This window comes from Macadamia integrifolia, chromosome 2, assembly GCF_013358625.1.
Source record: "Macadamia integrifolia cultivar HAES 741 chromosome 2, SCU_Mint_v3, whole genome shotgun sequence".
In the NCBI taxonomy this organism is placed as follows: Eukaryota; Viridiplantae; Streptophyta; class Magnoliopsida; order Proteales; family Proteaceae; genus Macadamia; species Macadamia integrifolia.
Window position 1 is genome coordinate 37,933,509 of NC_056558.1, and position 5,835 is coordinate 37,939,343.

General features: G+C 36.9%; 1 protein-coding gene across 3 annotated transcripts in view; it reads right to left on the reverse strand.

Moving 5' to 3' along the window:
- Positions 1-4,823: 4,823 nt before the first annotated feature.
- The window catches only part of LOC122071908 (mitochondrial import inner membrane translocase subunit TIM17-2-like), a 3,782-nt gene continuing 2,770 nt past the window's right edge, over positions 4,824-5,835 (reverse strand). Inside the window, exons 2-3 of one of the 3 annotated variants that reach the window (XR_006138307.1) lie at positions 5,104-5,180; positions 4,824-4,981 (exon numbers count right to left, since the gene is read on the reverse strand). The gene's annotated coding sequence lies outside the window, so the exon portion shown is untranslated. Of the gene's footprint in view, positions 5,247-5,835 lie in introns of all 3 variants that reach the window. The other 2 variants (XM_042636382.1, XM_042636381.1) reach the window with 2 other exon arrangements.

Genomic DNA, 5,835 nt, shown 5'->3' on the forward strand with positions numbered 1-5,835 from the left:
GATAGAACACCCGAACCTATAACTGCTGTTAATATATGAGCACTGCCCGTCCATAAGGTACCTGTACAGATTAAAATTGATAATCCCTAAAACCTGAAGAGGATTTCAATAAAATCACAACAAAAAAAAAAAAAAAAAAACAAGGGGAGACATAATCCACCTTACCCCAACCCAGGGAGACAAGCCATTATATCATTCTTAAAACCCAAAAGAAAACACTTATGAAATAATTATTATATTCGAAAGACTGGTAAATCAGCTTTGTCCTCTCTAATGATGTAACTCAGATCACTTGGAAGAGGATCATCACCATAGAAAATCAAATTTATTGTAGACTCACAACTAAAATTAGCTAACCAATCTACTGCTCGATTGCTTTCCCGAAATGAAAATGAGATGTGGGTTCTCACAGAATCCCAGAGGTTGATAACTTCCTGAAACCAATACCAACAGCCCCACAAATTATAGGATCTTTGGGTAACAAGCTTCACAATCAAAGAGTCAGAATTAACATAAAAATCAGATAGGCTCAATTCCCCCACACAATCTCAATCCATCTCTAAGGACTCTCAACTCAGCCATTGAATTTGAATACACCTAATATAAATTTGAGAATGCCGTAAGAACATTGACACTGTCGTTTCTAATAATGCCTCTCCAACCACTAATGCCCGGATTTTCCTTACTAGCACCATCTACATTCAGTTTAACAATATGAAAGGGAAGGCACCAATAAATAGAAACAAAAGTCTTACCTCGAATAATAAGAGGATTTAACTTAAATACATGCAGAATAAGATCATCTTTCAAGGAAATGGGTATAGAGAATTTAGTGGGATAAGGGAGCTCACTATTCCAATCTTTAATTTTCTCAATGATGGTAGCTGATGCATGTGAGTCTTCACCATGTCTTCTCCTATTTCTTTCTCACCATAATTCCCAAACAATAAATGTTAGCAACAAGCCCGTGATGTACTCGCAAATACCCTTGACACCAGCATGGGACTGTTAATAAAAGATCCTAGTACCAAGATCCTGAGTTGAAATAACATTAATGTCCATAGTTCTTCCGAAGAGATCCCAAATCTTAGAAGCAGTTGTTCCTACCAATAGAGTGTGGGTTGTCGTTTCCTTCCAAGGATCCCTGCAACAAGAGCATTTAGACGCCAATGGAATACCGATTTTCATCAAAGCATCATCAGTTGGAGTCTTTCCATTTAAGATTTGCTATGAAAGAAACTAACTTTGGGAGGAACAAACTTATTTCATAACAGTTTAGAGTAAGGAACTTGAGGAGAGTGCAATCGGAACTCATTCCACGCTGTCTTAGTAAAGAAAGAGCCATCGTTCGCCAGGGTCAACTTTACTTGATAATATAATGTTGGAGTTGAGAATATTATCTCTGATCTCTACGAAGTCAATAATATTCAACACATTTTGATCCCAACTACCATTACCCCTAAGAATGTCTTTTAATCGAGTCTCAATGTTCATATTTAAGGCGCCATCAATAGTTGAGTAGGGAACCCATACTCGAGTCCCCGACTAGTTATCAAGCAAAAAATTCACCTCACCAGAGCCAACCAACCATTTGAACTTTAATAAGATAAACTTTTTAAGCTCTAAGGCCCTCCACTAAGTTTTAGAACTCACTAGCTTGCATTCGGCCATAGCACTGTAGTTACCCTTAAAAAATTTAGCCTTGAAGAAAGCACTCCATATGGATTTCTCTGAAATAATACAACACAGACCCTTCAACCGCATGGACATACTAATATCCTTTAATAATCTGATTCCTAGACTTCCTTCATCTAAAGGCCTACAAACCTTTAGCCAACCCACCCACCCATCCAATGATGATGCTTGCCAAACTCTGAAGAACCCCATAAAAAATCAGAACAAATACTATAAAAACTTTGCATAACCGATTTTGAGATCTCTAAACTAGCAAGGATGCAAATCAACATGGATGAAATCACATGCTTAAGCAAAACCAGTCTAACCTCTGAAGATAGAAGCTTCCCTTTCCAACATGCCACTCTGTTTCTAACTTTAGCTAGCATATTGTCAAAGAAACAAACTTTCAATCTTCCCTTGTAGAGAGGCGCCTCCAAATATGTTATAGGCAGAGATTTTCTCACAAACCCTGTAATGTCACCAACAATTTTCATACGGGATTTTGAAGCTTTGGAGCTAATAATGTAACAATTTTTATGTCTATTCACTAGCTGGCTAGAGACATTTTCATACTTACTAATAAATCCCATGATCTGCTTTAAAGATGACTTTAATCTTTTGTAAAATAGCCGTATCATCAACAAACATGCTATGAGAGATACCCAAGCAATCCTTAGGAAGATGATAATATATTGCACATCCTTCCGTAAATAATGTCTTTAACGCTTTGCTAAGAACTTCTTTTGCATGAATGAATAAAGTGGGAGACAATGGATCACCCTGTTGGAGACCTTTGGTAGATTTAAAATAGCTATATGCCCACCATCCATAATCACAGAGAACCAACAGTTTTCTATAGTTTTCTTGATCAACTCAACCTATGTTCTTGAGAAACCGTATTTGCTTAGAACTTTATAAATAAAATCTCATTCTATGAGATCGTAAGCCTTTGCCATATGTCGCCCATGAAATGTAAAATGTCATGTTTGCTAAAGACACCCTCATGAGATGCAAAATGTCGCCCATGTTGATGTTTCTTCATGCATTACCATTGGCCCCTGGTAATGCATAGGAGTCACGCTCCTCTATAGGAAACATTTTTCAAAATATAAATAATAAAACATTTTTAATGCCATGCTATAATCAGTCAGATCATTGTACATATTTGCTAAAGATGAATTTGAATCCACTGCACTTACGATCACCTAGTCGTACATGTGAGGTTCTAAAACATATCCCTTTTGTTTTCAAATATATCTCTCATTGCCATTTTAATGATAGAAAGTGGGACAAGTGTTGAATCCTCACATGTACGACTAGGTGATCGTATGTGCACTGGATTTAAACTTGCTAAAGGTGATCATATAATCTATTAAAAAGTCATTTTTTAGTTGATTGCTTGGGGTCATTGGATTGAGTCATTTTTATTTTACCTTACAAATCCAAGGGATTTAGAGGCAAAGTAAAGTGATCTTTTATTAACCAACTATAGAATGATTTGGAATTCATAATATAATCAAGTGTGGCAATGATTACAAAAGTTTTTTTTTTTTTTTTTTTCGTTTGAAATTTTCACTTTTGTTCCATTTAATTCCCAATGCAATCAAAAGAGCCTCAGTGAATTTTTTATTTTTCGGGAAAAAGCCAAGTTAAAAAGGAAATATTTCATGTAAAATCAAATCAAGTATGCTTAAGCAGTGCATATTAGTTGTCAATGGCATCCCCTTATTCCCTTCAGAGAGCTCTTCCCAGCTGCTGCTGCTTCTTCTTCTTCTTCTGTTTTTTATCTGATCCTGTTTCCAGGAAAATAACTAACCATACCATCACAAAATGGAAAAACAATGCAAGATGGCACATCAGAAAAGTTACCAATTCTGTTTTTGGTGAACCAAGAAAGCTTTCTTGGATCAAAAGATGCAAAATTTTAGTTGGAATCTTGCCTTGTTTCATGCTATTAGCAATTACCTGGCATTCCTTGATATTATTCATATATGTGATAGTATTTATGGGAGAGGTTCCCTAGGGCAGTGGCCAATCGGAGCCTGCACAGAAGCATTGAGGGAATGTATTTTCACCTTTTATGGGGTAGGGCATACATTTTGCACTCTCTGTCTCTAGGCGCAGGGCCACACTATCTTTCACGATTATTTAAACCTACACGCTGCTTGCATGTAATGGCATTTCTCATGCGAAACTAATCTAATGAAAGGAGGAGAGAATGATGAGAAAAATGTTACCATAATTCCGTTTCTTCTTACCAAGAAAAAATTATATACAATCATTCAATTGATTAAATGATAACCTATATCGCCCAAGGATTTAGTTCACGACTTCATAGTATTGGGACTGATATTGATTGTCATTGGTATTAATACCAACAAGGATTGGCCTTTTCTATATTTTGCAACATTCCACACAATCTCATCACTATCACACACAATTTCCTTCCACCATAAAGTAGCAGAAGATTATCCGGTTATGAACTTAAATTTTCATATGGCTTGTAACTCTAATGGACAGAACGACTGTTAGGTAACTATTTTAGTTTAATATAATTTTATGTTATTTTATCAAAATAATAATAATAATAATAATAAGGACTGGCCGTATGACGTCAGGACGATTTTACCCCAAGAGTTTGACACCATTTTCTTGCTATTTTGCCATCCATGTTTTTGAACACCAATTTGATATCGGGTTAGTATCAGCATCCGCCATAGTCTATACCGATACGGATCAGCCGTATCAGCCGATCCCAATCCAATACATTAATCATGGTATCACCGGTTAGACTCTGTTAGAGATTCGGTCGAACAGCTTTTGTTCAGTTGGACGTTGGCCTGCTAGTAGAGTGAATCATATAGGAGAGGCAATCGGACACTAGCTTACGGTATGCAGGCGGTGTGCCCATTCTTTTCCATACCATTTTTATTCACACAAAGTATTAAAATGCAGATAATAAAAATGCTTCATCCTTCCTACCCCTAAAAATAACACAAAGCAGAGCCTACACTTTCAAAAAACAACCGTCTCATATATGGGAGAATGGAAAGACTAGTAGTATATTTTTCACCTAGATTTTGCCGCATCTGCAGAGTAACCTACTCCACTTTCCAATAACAAATCCAGGTAGTCATTAAAGAGAGTAGATCAATGCAACACAATAGGTTGCCTTTGTATGAGTATGCAGAATCAATAGCTAACACAGCTTCACAATAAACATCATGAGCAATTGTGCAAAAAATATCCCCATGTACACTAACATACTGTAGTCAAAGCACGTACAATAGTCGATCGAAAGTACCTATGTAACAGAAACAGCAAAAAGGAAGAGGTAAGACTGTTGACTTGAGAAGTTGCATCATTCCATCTAATTAACCATAGGAACACATTTCCTTCAAATGAACTTTCCATGCTTATTGTTACCCTTTATCTTCTGTAATTCCACCATTTAAACAAGTCCATAACCAGATTTCCTCAGCCTCATCAATGATTTGTTCCTCCTGCAAAATCACAATCCATGGACTCTTTATCAGAGCAAACCCAATTCACATATAAAAGCAAACCAACTGCAACCAACCAAATATGATTGATTTGCAAAATAACAATCAACAACATAATACAGACTACAGAGAGAAAAAAATGCATGGCAAAGATGATTCATTACATGACAAGAGGTGCAAAGCATCCAAAGGTAGAAACAGCTCCTCCCTACCTTCTCCGTATTGTGAAAAGATGGATTAATACAGGAAAGCAAATAAACAAAACAAATAGTTCCCTACAACTCTTAAGCTCTTCTCAGAAGCAAAGGTGCATCCAACAAACTAAATGGAAGAAACAAACATATTCCAGCAAACTCACACCATAACATATTCCAGCAAACTCAAACCACCCCCCATCACCCCATGCCACCCACCCAAAAGAAAGGCACAGATGCATTCCATACACAAGAAGTCCAAATCTAAACGTGTCTACTAGTTGAGCATTCGTCATCCTTCTACAAGGATAATTCCCATCCAACCTATAACCCCCTCCCAATGAGACAGGATTCAATCCTAAGTCTCCGCTACCAATGCCTGGAGACCTGCCACCAGGCCGAGGGCAGTACCTTTGCACATTCACAAAAGTGAAATATAATTTTTTTTTTTTTGGGGGGGG